This window comes from Euprymna scolopes, chromosome 13 (genome assembly GCF_053919585.1).
Source record: "Euprymna scolopes isolate OS-2025 chromosome 13, ASM5391958v1, whole genome shotgun sequence".
In the NCBI taxonomy this organism is placed as follows: Eukaryota; Metazoa; Mollusca; class Cephalopoda; order Sepiida; family Sepiolidae; genus Euprymna; species Euprymna scolopes.
In genome coordinates, this window is record NC_136494.1 from 55,773,589 (window position 1) to 55,793,588 (window position 20,000).

Here is a 20,000-nt window from a genome sequence, read left to right on the forward strand (position 1 = left end):
CCATAGATATATAGCTCAGTCGAAGCAATTATCAGGAAAATAATTATATAGCAGGAAAAGAGTGGCAATATCGTTTTTTTATGAGAAAAGAGATGTAGAGAAGTAAAGAGAACACCCCTTACTCGGTAGCAGCGCCAATCTTGTACTTTGTAAAGCTAAGAAAAATAGCTTTGGGTGGCGTTATTCCAGATGCGCCAACAATACTTCATAAAAATGTATCTTGTCAGATCTTAAAAGCGAAACCAAATACCATCTGTGTATAACTCAAACTTTATTTCTGACTGGCAAATATTTATTTATTATAGTTCTACCATGTTATTGATAAAATTACAATGGTTTTCGCTATTATTTATTTTTAGTAAAATCATACGGCTACTAATATGAAGAATTTTTAAATAATCATTCAAACATAAAAACAGCAGCAAAGCGGATAGCATATTTTTATTGAAGACTATAATAGAAGTTATCTACGTTAAGTTTAAAACTGCAAACAAATAAAACACTACCAATTAAAATGACTTTGCTTAATCCTGAGCAATACAAGGAAGACCTAGTAAATAATACGAACAACTATCGAACGTTGAAAAATATTCCAAATATCGTTATATTCATTGTAACACTGTGGTACAATGAATAGAAATATAAATAAAACGCATCCATCAAGCGAATACAGGTTTCTTTCAGATAAAATCCTGCTAAATAGAAATCATCCCAGGAGGTTTATTCCGGTTAGACGACGTTAATCAGCATAAAACTTAGTTAAATAAAAGTTGAAAAGATTTTTTTTTAAATATTTGGGTTAATTTAAATAACAGTGAATGACTAATCTGAGCAAAGAAACTATCATTTCCAATGTAACAAAATCAATCGGCCAACAACAAATGACCAGCCCCACAGGTTAGACCGGCTCGTTATTTGGTGTTACGCAGCGACAGTAACCTGTTCCATTTGCTTATCCTACTCTTAGGTATCGTATGATTATTTTAGCCCAGTTTGAAATATTAAAGTAACACTGGGGGCAAGGTACATGGTGGCCTAACACCAGCATGAATATACATACAAGGTACATGGTGGCCTAACACCAGCATGAAATATATATACGTCGTTCGAGATTGACTGAGGATCAACGTATATTTCACACTTTGAATATTTTTATTGTCATTGAAATCGGTGAAAGCGCCCATTTTTTTTTGAAAAAAATCAAATCTATTGATTGCATACTCTAGTTGAGGACCCACCATCCGTAGTGTATTAGGAGGAAGCGTCACATGCCTCCCTGCTGTACACTAGATTGTAGTCTACATTGCACTGTAGAGAATCTATTGTTGATTTATAACATTATCTATACATAAAGTTAAAGCTTAAAATGCAAAAGTCAATTCCGATACTAAACTAACGCAAGATCACTCCCAGACACATTAAGTGCGTTTATGTCAAATTAAATAAAAATCGGCTCATTTGTTTCCGAGTCCATAGGGAACGAACTCACACATACAGTTACTTTTATATAATTGTAAATAACTAGTAGATAATATAATATAGACACACACACACACACATACACACACACACACACACACACACACACACACACACAATATATATATATATATATATATATATATATATATATATATATATATATATATATATATATATATATATAATACAAACTAACCAGCAAAGAGGTTCACTGAAACTACAGGGTGGTCAAAAAGTCAGGTAACATTTTAAAGAGAAAACATATTAGCAATACACGTATATTTAAATACGCTATTGTATCAGGCTTCTTGCCATAAACGCTATCCTTTACATAGCCCCAAAGCCAGAAATCAGGAGGGGTAAGATCCCTATATAAGATTATAATGGATCATATTGTTTTTCTACCTTTAACATGTTACCTGACTTTTTGACCACCCTGTAGATCGAAACCATATGTTGGATTAAAATATTAAAATTAAATAGTAACAGCACAATCTGTGTGGATGATTATGCACACATATAACTCTGACTGGTTAAGCATTGCGGTCAATAAAATAACAAGCTGCTATTATCGAAAATGTAAACTCTTTATGAGAAGAAATAGAGAAGAATTTGATAGCTGATATTTATTAATAATAATAATAGTAATAAAGTGTTTCAATATAAGCATGAAGAAACTGTTTCAGGTCATTTCTATAAATGACCTGAAACAGTCTCTTTGTGCATGACGATATATATATATATATATATATATATATATTATATATATATATATATATACATATATATATACAGATACACACATACATATATATATATATATATATATATATATATATATATATATATATACAATTAAACACTATATAATGCATATATTCTTGATTCAGTATTTACGACAACGATACTCAATACATGAGTAGTTATAAAGAGTATAATAACACACCTACTGTAAACAGGCGACAGAAAAACATCTAAAGCTCATCTAACTTACAGCGATGATAGACTTATATAATTAAATAAGTTTTACATAAATCTCTCATTCCTATTTATAACAGTGTAAAGTGTATTTCTTAGAGAAAAACTTACACCCATTTCACAGTATTCCTTCACGTAAACAAATAAATTTCATCGATTTCCACTAACACTTGAACGGCTTATGTATTACAGGCATACATATAAAAACAAGATATCAATATGTTCAAATATAGTTATATGCCACAATATATAAAAGACTTCATCTTCTTTTAGTAAGTGTCGTTTTTTAATGCAGATTAAATGGAAAAAAAATAATGTCTTTTAAAGAAAAGAAATTTGATTTCGTAGTGCAATGAATCATTTAAAAGATTCCGTTTAATATTTGTAAATCCTAATAATTATCTTGAAAGTTTCAATAAAATCCCTCTTATTCTCCTCTCAGTAAAACCTAAGTATGTAAACATAGTTTTCTCATTTATAATTTTATTCATTTTTCCTTTAACAATATTTCAATTATTTCCTTTAAGAGCATTAAGAGTTTCAATCGCGTTGTGATCCATTCCAAGAAGGAAGTTTCATATTTCGTTCGTCCTATTCTCAAGATGACTTGCAGTTCATTTGTATTTGCCTTCTGACTCACTCGACGGGAAATACTGCTGATCCGTGGTTTTCATAATCAATTTCAATTCGGCTGGTTTTCTAACTATTAGAGAATTTTCTTAGCATTAGGAAATTGATTTAAAATCAAGTCGGATATGTAATATGTTTCTCTTCGAGTTTATATAATGACCTTCCTTTCGCAATAACAGGATCTACATTTTAGTCTACACTTCTTATATTATTCGGATATTACCAGCATTGATTCTGATTAACTGGCTAGTAGTCATTTTGTTTGGTAAAAATACAAAAACTGGATGTACTTATAAAATATACCTTGAATGAACGTACACACATACACGTACACAAACACACGTACAAGGAGATTGTATGCAGGAATAGAGGTAATGTGAGAAGAAGCGCCGTTCGTTTTCTGCGCAGTTAACGACTTAGCACAACACATCCAACATTAATGGCGAGCGAATATTGCTTTCATATATTAAAGAGTTCACATTAACCATTATAATGTGATTTTGATACAATTTATTCTACTTTTCATTTTTACATCTTATATAATCTAATTAAATTTATTTCATTCGTTATTTCCTAATTAAACCATTCATAATCTTTACCCAGTCTTGCTCTCTTTCGATGTATTTGTATAATCTGCAACGCACTATCTCTAGTTATCTCTCCCTATCTGTGTATTTCTCTCTTTATCTATATAGCTACATATCCCCATCTTCTTGACACTAGTATTTTATTTCTGATCACAGGAAAACAAACTGCCTCAAATTCTTAAGTTGTTGATGTTTGAAAATTTAAAACCTACATTAATAATTTATAATATCAATATTATATTTTCTCATTGGCATTTATAATAATCAATTCTAGTGATAAATGATGTAGCATAAATTGATTTTGAGCAGCCCTGCTATTTGCATCCAGTCAAGTAAACGCTCTTTTCTTATTTGATCGACATCCGTTAACTATACAACCACCGATTTTTGTCGATCAACTGATTGTATAGTTCACATATTCACTTTAGATATAGATAAAAGCAATATAAACACGATAACACATCATATAATTCAGATTTGGAACAATTTTCAATAATATTTTATATGATAATGGTCTTAATCTTATTGACATGCCAAACAATGTTCGTTATAAAAGAAGACTTCGTTTTAAAACAAGAATTAATGCAAAATGCACATTTAGACGTTATAAAGCGAAATAAAAATGCACATTTAGACGTTATGAAGCAAGATAAAAATGCACATATCTTGAGATAAAAGAATATATGGCCCTGGGAAGACCATTTGCATCAATCGGGTGTTATGTAATAAAAATGTGACTAAAAAGTGAAACATTTATTCAAATTAGTCAATAATGAGCCCCATAATCGATTTATCTTTTTAATGTCTGTATTTAATTGCTTTCCTACTGTTTACCATTAAATTACTTACTGAATTACTTTGTCTCACGAGTACTAGCACATTTGCACTATTGATAACTGGGATGAAATTCATCTGTATTTAAGTATACTGTTCAAAGACATATCGAACTATTACTCTTTTTAAAGTTCAACCCGCCCCCTTTGGAACACCATTAAAACCGAGTATACAAGAATTAAGTGGGTGTTTATTTATCATTAAGTATATAAAGGAGAAACAACAATAAAATTAATCGATAGACTTTTCTTTCAATCTGCCTATGAAAGACTCATTATTTCGAAAGCCCTTCTTGACTGACATCCAGAAAGAATGAAGAAGAGCGTTCCAAAAGTAATGCGTTCTATTTTTCAGCCCGAATAGATCAGAATGAATTGAAAATTGAATTATTGCATTCTATGAAGTGAAAGTTTCATCTATCTGTTGCAGATGTTAAGTAAAACTCTAAAAAAGCAACAGTTGTCGTGGACGTGCGTCAAAAGTAGAGATGCGTCATTAAATTCCTAACAAAAGTCCATTGATAACGGCAATGACTATGTAGAAAAATAAATCCTGGGGCGGAAAAGGTCATTCGTTTTAATGGTACCACTACCGTCGTTGCAGCTCTTGAACGTTTTTGAGTTAAAAAGTAGGAGGACTTATTTTTGGAATGACCCTCGTAGAACCTCTGAACAAATTTTTAAAATTCCTCATTTTGATAAATCGATTTAGCTAACAAATAGAAACAAGGGTCTTCCTTATTTCGCTCTCCGTTTCTAAAGCAACCTCAATGTGTATTATTACATATCTATTATCATATTAAATCTGATTTAATCAACGTTTGTTTGATTTAATCAACGTTTTAATCATAGGAAATATATGATAAAATATACCTTGTCTTGGAGATTGAGTTATGTTTGAAAAACTTACATTTTAATTATTCGAACTTGCCGAAGTTTGAAATTAACTCATCGGGTGACCCATCGACTACTCAGTTGTTACCTTTGCATACTCGCATTCGCTATTTATTGTTTTCCTCAACCAATTCATATTTTATACAGTGATTATCACTATCGCTTCTGGTACGTTTTCCCTCGTCGTTTATTAATGATCGAACATAAAATAGAATCGAAAGAATAGAACTATTGGAATAGTCAATTGTGAACAAAACGAATATTACTCTAATATTATTAAATGACTTTTATACAAATGTGTAAAAAAGCATGCAACAGCCTTACGAGAAAATTCGATTTAAAATGTTTTTTCTGAAATTGTAACAATAGATATTAGACATCAATTAATAGATATTCGTCAAATTTCGGTTTCAATGAGATATTATAAAGGGTTTTAAGGGAGCAAAAGAAACACCTACGATTCAAAATTCAACGATATAAAATTTGCAGATAAGCATTAAGCACAAATTAAGTAACATTGTTTCAATTTCAATTTCTTATAGCTATTAAATCTAATGTTTTACATCTTTAACATTTCTTAAAATAAAGATTATGTAACGAATTCTTAGCATATTTATTACTAGCAATTCAGCCAGCTTTGCTCGGGCCATATATACTATTCATAACTTTATGTATGTATATATATATATATATATGCATATATATATATATATATATATATATATATTATATATATATGTGTTTGACTCATGCCCAAGTAACCTACATCTAAAATTTCAAGTGTTTAGACACAAAATTGGCGAAGGAGTTGGTAAGGTTTGCAAAGGTCAAGTCTTTCAACTTTAACATCTTGGCTGTTAAATCTTTGCCCAAAAACTGATTTAAAAGCTTGCTGCATGTCTGAATACTGTTTATGTAAAATTTCAAATGTTTAGATCCAAAATGTGTTGAATAGTTCGCTAAAGACCGTAAAGGTAAAATCTTTTGAACTTTACCCCTTGGTAGCCAAATTTTCGGTCAAAAACCGATTTACAATCTTGTCCTATGTCTGATTACACTTTATGTAACATTTTAAATGTATAGACAAACAATTGGTTGAGAGGTTATTTTTTTACACCTATTTTGACCCTTTAACCTTTATTGTTTTGGGCTCACACAAAATTAAAAAAGTTTGATCAATGCCCAAGAAACCTACATCTAAAATTTCAAGTGTTTAGACACAAAATTGGCGGAGGCGTTTGGTAGATTTACAAAGATAAAATTGTTGAACTTTGACCCCTTGACAGCTAAATTTCTGGCTGAAAACCGATTAAAAAGATTTTCCCAAATCTCAATACTCCTTTATGTCAAATCTCGAGTCTGTAGACTGAAAATTGACAGAGTAATTTAGTATGGAAATGTACACACATCAGACACACAGATAATTTCACTTTTATAGATATAAAGATAGATTACTATATCTTGATTTTAATCTTCATAAGTGGACAAAAATTCGTGTAAAATTGTTCTGCTGATGTGAATAATTTTATGCGTTCTGGAATGGTTATTCTTCTAATATATGTATATATATATATATATATATATATATATATGCGCGTATATATATGTATATATATATATTGATATATATATATGTCTGTGTGTATATATGTATATTGATAGATAGATAGATAGATAGGTAGCGATATGTGTGTGTTTTCTTAAAATAGGCTACGAAATACACCCAATATATATATATATGTATATATATATATATATATATGTGTGTGTGTGTGTGTGTGTGTGTGTGTGTGTGTGTGTGTGTATGTGTCTGTGTGTGTGCGTGCGTACTTTATATTTGATATATATTTAAACAGATACGTATGCATGAATGTAAGATTATCTTTGCGTTCGCACTTTTAATTATATGCAACTCTTCTTGGTTGCTGTAAAATACTGCCCAGCGATTGGCTAGATAGGAACGCTGTTTCTGTCGCGTCAACTTCGACCTCTAGGCATGTATGGCAAAACAGTCCGCACCAGAAGAGCTTAAAATAACGACATAGCGATAATTTTCTTTATCACTCTTCTTAGGTTTACATTCTTAATAGCTGTTTTTTTTTGGAATTTGTCAATATATTAACTATTGTTTTTATAAAAATTTGTATTTTCAAATTTTCATTTTCCAATTTATACCTATTTTTTTGTATAAAATTTATTATTTTAGTTAACATAACACAAGTATAAAACAATAAATTATTTCAGAAATTATAGTAAAAGAATGAATCACAAAGAGATGTGATAGTTACTGTTATTATCTATATTTTGCCCTTATTTATTTTGTAGAAATTATCGATATTTCAAGCATTTATTTTTAACGGAGAGCGACCATGGGCTATTTTTATCAACCTGAGATCAAGTGTTCCACAAGGACAAAGTTAGACATAAGATCCGTTTTTGATGTGGGAAACATCCAACACCCTCAAAATAGGCATTCTGGATTGGAATAAAAATAAAAATTGCCCAAGTCGCGAAAGATTTTTCATTCACAGACTGAAGACAACACATATGAAATGAAGTATCAAAACAGTCGCTTTGCTTTTAACCAAAAGACAAATGTCTCTGGAAATAGATATTAGAGTAAAATTGACCTTAAGCGCTCTTTGAACTTGACTCATGATCTAACTGATATTCAATATTCTATTGAGTCCAATAAATAAATGAGATAAACATTTCTGTAAAATTATCTTATTTGGAAGATTCTAAATCGATATTCGCTCCCTTATTTCAAATGTAAAGACGCACACAATAGTTTATTATGATAACATGAGATTATAAAAGTTTGTTTCCATAAGGCTTTTTCTATATATTGTAATCATACAGAATATGTAATAAAGTATTTCTTAGTTTTGGGATTGAGTTGTTTGAAAACATCCAATTTAATTGTTAAAATATGTAGCAACTTGCAATTAATTTTACAAGTGAACTATCTATCACTAATTGTTTGTTAGCATATATACGGCATAATCACCTTTATACATTGATTCGGGCTAAATCACCGGTGTTAATAAACCTTGAACCTGATCACTACCATATTGGTGATCATGGTGCTGTATGTAGGAAGATGTTGACATGAAAGAACAGCAAAAAAAAACTGACCAACACATACATGCAACTGCGCGCTGCTTGCGAATTTGATATTCACATGAACTTCCTCATTCGAAGGAAGCACGTTCAACCCGCCTATATCAAGTGTCGCCTCAGTACGTTATGTGAAGTGTTTTTGTATCTCTATGCCTCTCTTACCGAATTTTGTTTTGCATTCCTCGATATTATGGTTTACTATCTATATCACTTTTGTTTTTGTTACTCCTCTCTCAACCGCTTTGTTTTTTAACAGACAAAGGTAATAAAGAAAGATTAGGCTATTCCATTATTAACAGAAATGATTAACACCGTGCGTAGTAATGCGACTGACCGATATCTGAAAGCGAAATATATAAAAAAAGAGAGGGGGAGAAACAATGACAAAGTGAGAAAGAGAGAAAGAGAGAGTAGAGAAACGGACTAATTTGGCATTCTGTAATTTTATTTTTCATGTTTAACTGGCTTTTGAAATTAACTTCTTTTTAATTCAAACAATCTAACTCAAGTTAGTTACATTTTTGTTTAGTAACCAGTAATCATCACAGCTAAAATGAAAACAAAGGCTATTTCTATTTTTTTAATTATAATTCGAACGCATTAAGGGAGCTAGTCTTTACTCATTAAAATGTTTTCAAGAGTTTATAGTCCTAGCAACAGCAACTGTAGCAGCAACCAAAAACGAGAAACGTATGCCAATGAAGGTTGTCAACGGGGAAGAATTTGTCATAACCAACAATTCACTATTTGTCAAGCCTAATACTTTAGAAATAGATGTGAGCATATACTAGGAGAATATGTATATAGGTGACACATCAAATTAACCTAAATAGATTATCAGGAGATTATAAACTAAAGCAACACTAATAGCAGGAATCATCATTTTAGGATTTGATGAAATAATTGCAAAAGCATCATGGGAAATCCGAATGATTTTGTAGTGTTTTTAATGAAAGTAATAAAAGATGAAAACGATTAACAGAAGATTAAACCAGATTTCCATGATTTCATTAAGTAAGCTACTGATTATTAGGTCTTGCAGGTAGTAACCAACTCGACAATTTATTTGACCATGAGTCTTCACATGACTCAATCTCGTATCAAACTAAAGCTAAGTTGATCAACGTTTGTTTCCCTTAGGCTTTTTGTCTTTATATATTAATCACACAAGATAGATAATAAAATAATCCTCTATGCTGCGATTAGTTTACCAATTAAAATATTACTTATTCTGTTTAACTGAGCATTCAATTATTTCACAAAATGACCAGTTACTGCCTATCAGTCTTTATTACTCATGATATTTTATTTGATGTGTGCTCTTATTTTATGCTGTATCTATCATTCACGCCATCTCTCTCTCTCTCTCTCTCTCTCTCTCTCTCTCTCTCTCTCTCTCTCTCTTTGTGTATGTGTATGTAATAAGAAAAGGAGAGAAAATACAAAGGAGCAGTCCATTATAGACAAAAGGGAATTACCGGCGCATTTAACAAATAAGAACAGTTGATAGTTATAGCGAGCCGAAAGAGGCTTATTTTGATTTTTCTTTATTAACACACACACACACACACACACACACACACAAACACACACACATACACACATATATATATATATACACACACACATATGTATATATACATATAAATAAATAAATACAACATTTTCTGAAGAATATATTTTGTCTCTGTTGTGTTGTGTAATGGGTTGTCAACGATTCAACGAAACACATGTAAGACGAATTCAATAAAAATTTGAATAAAATATTATGAGTAATTAAATACATCGTCTGGTTTTTGAATGTCGACAAACGATATATTTAATTTTTATTTTGACTGGTCTTGCCAACTTACTTTTTCCTGTTCAAACTATTTTCTATAAGCTTGATAGTTGACCTAATGGGCGATATTTTTTCAAGTATAAAACTGAAGTTTATGCTTTATTGTAAAATATATAACTCAGTTAAAGCGTTATCAAGATGTGAATGAGTGAACCTCAACTGATAATAGTCCAATAATTAATAGTAACACCTTGCTGACTAAAGGCAGAATAAGAAAATACAATTATGAGGTAATTAATACGTGTTTATTGCCATAAAAATGTAATATATTTGAATATCTTGCTCACGATTGTAAGTAATGTGACTATAAATATTAACCCATCATAAATAAAACGTTGCTTTTTTTTTTCTTAAAGGAATTACTATTTTTAAACATTATTAGTCCTTTTAATATTTGGTTTCTACTCTTTTTTTTATCTCCCCACAAGAGTTAGGCAGAAGGTGGGCTTGTAATGTGAAAAAATCCAGCTCCTCCAACATTTATATTTTGGATGAGGACAAAATAAAATTACGTCACGCTAGAAAGATTTCTCCCCTTACCGACCGATGGAAAGAAAAAGATGAAGTATAGAATCAGAAGAAATAGTTCACTTTATTGTAACATTTGGGAATTATTTAAGGGCATTATAAGCAATTCAATGAATACGCTTTATTGAATACACGTTGTTATTTTCTTGATATATGAAAGTTACCCGGTTAATGTCTTTCTCCACAATATTAGTACGCAATTTGACATGATGAAATTTTAGCCTGTCATAGTCAATGCCGCAATAGAAACTATTGGCCAATAACGCATCCTATTACTTGGAAGGAGGCATATAACTATATTACCATATGCAAAGGTGTATTTATTTGTAAATATGTATCCGTCCCATCACAAAAATGTTAGTGAGTAGAGAACTATGCGATGAATCTATTTTACGTATATAGAAGAAGAAACCAAATAATATACACCTTTCCATAACGAGCAGTTTTCCATTTTTTTTTTTGTCTTACGTCTTTTTTTTTTACTGATCTTATGTCCTTTCTTTAAACTTATTTTATTGTTTATAATCATTTTATTTATTTTGTTTGTTGATGGTCTTTAGTCTGTGATGTTTTTACGCTCTATTTTTAAAACTCGTTATGTTTATATATGAATATTAGTGCAAACTCAAGTTCAGTCATTTTGAACGAAAACTGGACACTCGCATGCACATAGTATATCAATCTGTTGAACAATTTAATATTAAGATATAGACGGGATACGCTAAAGTAAGTATGACCAATTTGATATTAAAATGAATATATAACGTGAGGAAATGAATGCAGTCGTTTCAGTTATATACACCAAAACGTAAAGACATGACTGTTTTAAAAAGAATTTAACAATAATTAGACAAAATTACTTCGTTTGAATATTACCCATCATAGGAAAGTATTAACCTTTTATGAATTTAATATAAATACGAATAAAAATACAGGTGTTCATTTCTTAGGTATTCAAAAGTGACCAATAGATGGCACAAATAAAATGTTATTAATGTTTTTAAAGAATAAATTTAAATAATAAGAAAAATTGTTCCAAGTTAATTTTCGCCTAGGTAAATTGTTAATGGAAGCAATTTAGACAATCGGTCAATTGCTGGTGGGGCAATTTGGCCAATGTCCTTGATGAGTTCGTAAAAAACAAAATTTAAACTCAAGGTCACTAATATCAAGCATAGATACTGCTTTTTTATTATTCTTATTTATTGAGCTCGTAAATAGTCGACTATAACTGAAAGTGTTTTAAAAACTTTTACTTTTGATTTTATTTTGTAATTTCTTTAAAAACATTTCCAACATCAGACTTGTTGAAAGATTAGAAATAATAATAAAAATTTTTAAATCTGCTCGAGTGAACAATGAGTCAATTTATTGTGCGATGGGTTCTACAGCATTTTCTGTAGATTGTTACTAACACGTCCAGACAATTAACAACCAGATTTAATAGCAACGGCAGAACATGCGATTAAACTTAGAAGAAAGAAAAGCAAAAATTCGATGACGCTCTTGAATTAAAAAAAATATAAAGGTTTGAATTATTTTAGTCGGGATCAGTTTTTTTATCTTACGTCAATCACTGCGATTGATGCATTATTTTATTAAAGGAATATTTATAGTAATAAACAGTTCAATCAATAAAATCATTACCAAATACATATTGATTTCAAATCGATTTAGTTGAAAGATTTTATTCGTGATGTTATTAGACAACCGTTTCCCATAATGTTTTGTAAATTTTCTAATTAGAATAATGGGAAAACAAATTCTTTAAATAATAAACCGTTGCCAAGAACGACTGGAGTCTCTTTAGCAATTAATTACTACACCTGGACATAAGAGATTATTCCGCTTAACCTTGATCCTAAACTTATAATGCTGTGCGTTTAGAATGGAGTGATCAAGTATTAGTTAAGAGTCTTTGGCATGACTCGACCTAAGATTGAACTCCGGTCGCCCAGTCGATTCGCGAATTATCATTAAGAGATTCAATGGGCTGATTTTTCTCTACATGTTTTGAGTTCGATCCATATTCAGGTTTCTTTGATACAAATATCGAATTGCAACCTGTCAAGTAAATGGATAGATCGTAATTGAAGGTGACCGAAATTTCCATTGATGTAGGGATAGTGCCGCACTTTTCTCTTGATACGTCAAATTAATCTTGATCAACACTTTATATATCTAAGTGTTTAGCAAGAGGGCATCATGCACTATATTTAAGTTTTTGGCATGTTGCCGGTGCTACGACTCATTTACGAACACTCTATGCATCATGCGAAAATGGTCCAGTAGCAATTAAGTAAATTCTAAGCATTTCATTTTCCAATATTTTCTTTGGAAATCTGGTAATTTTGTAATTATTTACCTAGTTGGATTTTATTTATGAGCACCATATTATGGAATGGAACAATTATATGCAAAAATTCAAAAATTGAATGTATATAAAATATAACTATTTAGATTTTGGTAATACGCAAGTTTAAATGGACTTCGTGCCCTGTGACGTCAATTGCGCCATTCCAAGTAGTTCCGAGAAAAGTGCACGACATCTCTAACTGCGCAAGAATCATCAGGTATGTTTTCGGAGGTGTAGATCGCCTTATAAGGAAGAAGATCTCGGATAGAGGAGGGCGGCGGAAGAACAAGCCAGATTTGGTCACGATATTTGCAAGGATCGATAAAATCTGCTATATGCAAACTACTGCCAAGACATATATGCTTTTCATAGACATCTTTTCGCAGATTTTATGTTTCAATGTTGAAAACCGAGGAAAAGACATCAATTATAATGATAGAAATTAGATAAAAAAACTGTGAACTTAAGTGAAAATTAAAAATAGAATGTTAAAACCGATTTACAGCAGGAAACTTTACACACGCACGATAGTGTACGAAGTAATATAAAAAAGACGAAACAAAATTACATAAACGTATTTGGTAGGAAATAATTAAAAATTGCGAATATGAATTGAAAGTGCAAACGAAAGTTGTAAAAATAGCTTTTAAACATACAGAAATACGGATATACAGAAAATAATTAAAAAAGATATTAATTATGATTATTATTATGTAAATAAAGTAATGCATTAACAATTTTATTGTCACATGGTTCTTCGAGATATATTGCAATTTTTGTCCCGACAGAGTTTAGTTCAGAAAAGTTTGGGACGGGCCTCCAAATCCAGGCTACTTGCATATTTTTAAGGAAAGACAACCACATAGTCTTACATTATTTGCTGAGTTTATTTTACGAATATTTTTCAAGAAACACAAAATCTGAATAAATAAAACATAAAGATATGTGGTTCTTTAATCACAGTCACCAACAAAGCAAGCAAATCTAGTAGAAATTATAAGGTTAATTTGTAATTATTCTAATGACGGAACGTTCATTGCTGCTAATGTGAACTAAAAAGAATTTAACTTCTGCCTTCCACTCAAAACATTTGTTCTAATGAAATCTTGTTTCACTGCTTCTAGAATTTATAGAAAGTTTAGATATAAAGATCAATAAAGTGTGGTTTATTCAAAATATTTTTCTAATCGAAAAATTCTCAAAGATTTTTTGGAATTGAAATGTTTTATTTCCAAAGATTTAACGTTAAACTAAATAGACTCTTAAAAAGTAAGTTTTAATCGATTTTTATCCTACACGGGACATTTCAGATGAGTTTGCGGGAAAAGAGTAACCTGCCAAAGAAAAGGTTTAGTAAGCAGTAAACGGCATTTCCTTATACGGCGTAATCGCGTTGACACACCTACTCTCGTTACATCACCGAAGTTAAGTGACGTGGTGCCTGGCCAGTACCAGATTTGGGAATGCTAGGCGCTCTATGTTATCTTGCCAGGAACTGGATATTCTTGCTGTGTGGGACCGCTTGTGAATTTAATATTTCCTGTATAATTTCTTCCTCCATTCCAGGCAGGGACAATACCACAATACGTATTACCAGTTCGGTTTTCGGATATTTTCTTATCTTTATTGATAGCAGCCAGAATGTCGTCGATTATAAAAGGCTTACAGTTCCATAGCATCTTCATATACATTGCCATTGCATTTAGATTGTCGTGCCGGATAAATATCTGCCTGCATTTGCCAATTTTATTATGGGGAGGTAAGACAATTATATATATATATATATATATATATATATATATATATATATATATATATATATATATATATAAATTAAGGGGAAATATGAAAGTGATTTTCCAGTGAAAACGGACCAAGAGACCCAGAAGAAAATGTAATAGCATTGCTATTTTGTGTTTATACAAATCATTATTTTGTCCACATTTTTTAAAACAAATCTTCCAAGTCATTTGTTTCTTTTTAACTCGTAATTTATTTACAACTGATAAATTCGTTTACAATTTAAACTGTAAATAAAAGGGAACATGAAGCAAGAAATAAATGAGAAATTAAAAGCGTGAGTAAAATCATCTCGTACAAATATATGAAAGTATAAATAATAAATAAAAATGTATAAATAATAAATAAAAATGCATAAATAATAAATAAAAAATGTACAAATGATAAATAAAAAATGTATAAATAATAAATAAAAATGTATGAATAATAAATAAAAAATGTATAAATAATAAATAAAAAATGTATAAATAATAAATAAAAAATGTATAAATAATAAATAAAAATGTATAAATAATAAATAAAAAAATGTATAAATAATAAATAAAAAATGTATAAATAATCAATAAAAATGTAGAAATAATAAATAAAAATGTATGAATAATAAATAAAAAATGTATAAATAATAAAAAATGTATAAATAATAAAAAATGTCAATAAAATACAAAGTCAAAGTCATAAAAATATTAAAAATCAAACGAACAAAAAAGATAAAGCGGATGTGCATAAGCAATTAAGCATTTAATTTTGAAGAATAAAAAAAAGTGCGGCCATAATGCACCAAAAAGGTAAATGCGGCTATCGAATCGACGGTTCATCATAGCGTAAATCGATAAGGTACGGTTGCACCAAACTAGCGACTACAGTAGATTGGTTAGAGTAAGGGACGATGGACAAACTAAGACCCTGGCAAAAATCTGCGCCCTCCCGACAAATAAATAAGAATGAACAATTTAATATTATTTTTAAATAAATAATGTTTGCCTTCTTGGGCAATAAATATATTCCCATTGCAAAGGGCTAAGCAGGATTCGAACTCGAACATAATAGGTAACTGATAGAAGCCGATAGCCACCTCCTTCTCTTCTTCCTGTCCTCAGTCAATATGTTAATGAGATAATGTGCTCCGCCTACTTTCCTTTGAACACACCTCCGTTCCTATAACAGCTTGTGTTCCTTGCAGGAAAGGCTCCTTGTATGGGTCGTCCTTGGCTCTCCCTGCACTTGGAAGTTAAACCTGTTGCATCTGAATGCATTTACGGACTTGTATCAGAATGAGAAAGAGTTTCTGATCAGTCTTGCAAAACATAAGAATGGCCCCTTATAAAAAGCAATTATTTCATCAACTCTGCCTCCCCCCTTTTTAAAAGCTTTTCGTACTCTTTCCTTAAGTTATCAAACCTTAACTTTTACAGAGATCATTTTATCCTTACTGATCAGTTTTATTCCTCGTAGTTTACTTTATTTTTTCTAATAATAAACATTTTTCCTTCAAGGATTTTTCTATTTTTTCAAACAAGGATCATTAGAATGCAATGTAATACGAGTAAAAGAAACCACTTAGTTTTACAATCATTTTTGGTGAAATCTTTAGAAAAATGAAAACAACACATGCACACACAAACATGTAATATATATATATATATATATATATATATATATATATATATATATATATATATATAAAGAGAGAGAGATGGAGAGAGAGGGAGGGGAGATAGATGAAGATACATATGTGCGCATATAGCATATATTAATTAAGAACATCAGCTACCTATATCAAATATATAGGTGTTATACTTGTTTGAGTTATATTTTTCAATGCGATTTGTATCAGTTTTAGTTTGTTTGTTCATATATATATATATATATATATATATATATATATATATATATATGTGCATATGCATATATATATATATATGCATGTATATATAGCTTAAAAAATCTATGCATCTATAATCTTACATAGATTTTATAGTTCATGTATATATATATATATATATATATATATATATATATATATATATATATATATATATATATATATATATATATATATAAAATGAAATTGTCCGTTAAGTATCCCGGCGTGGATTATACCGAAGGTTTCCGAATGGCGAATCAGAATCATAGATCAGATCAACTTCTCTCTCTAATTTATATATACAAAGACAGAGAGAGAAAATAAGCTTATTTGTGAGTATGAGTATAGTGATAAATGGTTGTATACTGCAGTAATGTACCCGATTAAATATTTTGGAATACAATATCCAGTTTTTTATTTCTTTTTTCTCTTACATAAATTTCGATTTTTTGTGTCTCTATAAGTATTTTAATGAAATAAATGCTGAATTATTATGAATTGTAATATCATTTTCATCAAACTGTTTCAACAAGTTTACATGTTCATAAACATATGTGCATGGCTGCAAATGGGAAAATGATCGGATCAAAGAATAAAGACAAAACGAATTAATGAATAATTGAAAGACGTTTAATATTTTTGATGTAAATTAAAAACAAGGATATGTGCAAAGTGTATTATCTGTTCTGATACTTATTTGATATTTTCTGTCCACGTTTAGTGAGGAGAAATCTTTCTAGACTGTGGCAATTACACTTTTTCTTCCAATACTGTTGAGATGAGTGTGCTCCACATTTAAAATCAGACTTGTTACCATATCTGTTCTCGCGGTGAAGCAAATAAATAGATACAACAAGGAAGAAAATGAAATGACATTGCGAACACGTTTACAGCATAATTAGAAGCAAATGCAAGATTGTGTGGGATCAATCAGTCAACCTATATCTACTTGATAGCTGTAAAATCTGTACTAAAATTCCACTTTGTTGTTTATAATTTGGCTGAAATTAATGTTAACTGAGCGACAAGAAATCTGTGTTAATTATTAAAGAAAAAGAAAACATAATCTATGAACTACAAATTTGTTTGTCATCATGCGGTTATTCAACGCACAGAAACATTAAACAAGTGCGATCGAGTAAAGTATTTTCTTATAGAAAGGTATTATTCCTCCAATCTCTTTTGCAAAAGTATCAGTTCATAAGTGATTACACTATTGCGACAGGATACAACTTAGCATTGCTGATTTCGTTGTGGGGTGTTATCTATTTGGCTGACGAAGCACACTTGCTAAACGACGATTGGATTTATTTACTTGTGTACCTGCGAGGCCTGGCCAGAGTAAAATACATTATCGCTTTTTAATGTGGGGAAATCAGGTTTCTCCTTCATGGAACTATGACAAAATAAGATGAAGTGGGAAGGCATTGTAAATAGGAACAGATACTTTGTTCCCAGCCAAAACGTCAACTGAAAATTAATGTGTTATGAATGTTTTTTTTTTGTTTGCTCTTTTTTTGTTTTGTTTTTACTATAGTTGATAGTTTAAGACTTACAATTATAATGCTAGAAAAGGAGAGAGTGAGTGAGTGGGAGAGAGAGAGAGAGAGAGAGAGAGAAACAGGGGGAATGAAGACGGAAAGTAAGAAACAGGGAAAGAGTGAGAGAGGAAGAGAAAGATTTAAAAGTGTGAGAAAGAAGTGCATGCAGACGACACACTCTCCTGTCATACCACCATTTTTAAACGTGTCATTCATTGACTCATTTTTACAAGATGATAAAAGAAATACATAATCGTACTCCCAAAGCTAGAGTTATATAAAAGAAAGGGGAGTATCAGTTTTGATTTGCCTGCTTTATAAAACGCACAATATAACTGAAGAAGTGACGATTAATCTTTTATTTTTTTTATGCCGAGCAGTCTGATGGCTGGCACGACATAATACTGTCGATCTGTGCTTGTGTGCGTGTGTTCGTGCGTTGCGATGGCCCCTGTCTAAACAAGTGGTTGCTGCTGAATTACGAACCCGACAGTAGAAACACGGAGAACAATGTTCAGCATTACACGCAATGAAACCAACAAAAAAAACACAAAAAAAACAAAACAAAACAAAACAGATGTACGAGATTAAATAGATAAGTTGCCGTTTTCTCCTTTTTCATGAAGGTGTCTTTCCTCATACTTTGTAAAGGGAATTGCTGTCCGACGAAACTATTTTCAGTCATAACTGAGGGTGCGTGAAAACATTTCTCAGTCTTTTATTCATCATGTCATTTTAATTTGTGCTGCTTTAGTTTTATAAGTATCGGGGGTTATGAAATAAAACCTAAAAAGTTTTAATCCAAATTTTTGATTTTAAATAAACAACAGCAGTGAGAAAAAGGATATATATATATATATATATATATATATATATATATATATATATATATATATATATATATATATATATATATGAACAAAAATTGTTTGGGATAGATACACATACACCGCACACACACAAAAACTCATATCATAGGTGTATATATATATATATTATATGTATAAATAATATAAAATAGGTGTATATGTATTATACGTATAATATAAGTATACACACACACACACACACACATATATATATATATATGTCTTTATATATATGTGTGTGTGTGTGTGTGTGTTTGTATGAAAATATAAAGACGTATATAAATAAGTATAGAATTCTGATGCGCACGTTAAACAATTTGAAATATGTAAAAAAATAAATGAACTCGCTATTAGTATTTCATAAAGTGCTCAATACTAGAGCTTTATATATATATATATATATATATATATATATATATATATATATATATATATATATATATAAAGGAAACATGTAGGCAATCTCATAAAATTATTGTTAAGGTTGAATTATAAAAGGAAATTTTAACAAAATTATTTTATACCGGGGCTTAATTTTAGAGGGAACAAAAGTCACGATTGCCGCTAGCCATCCTCTGTCAGAGGATCCCCATTAGTAAACAAACACTTCATAAACTAGTTTTATATTTAAATCTTACTTGTAAAATTTATAATTTCTGTTTTGAGTGTCCCCTT

General features: G+C 30.2%; 1 protein-coding gene across 2 annotated transcripts in view; it reads right to left on the minus strand.

Moving 5' to 3' along the window:
• Positions 1 to 20,000, minus strand: part of LOC145292035 (uncharacterized) — a 108,081-nt gene that overhangs the window by 86,852 nt on the left and 1,229 nt on the right. The window lies entirely within an intron of this gene.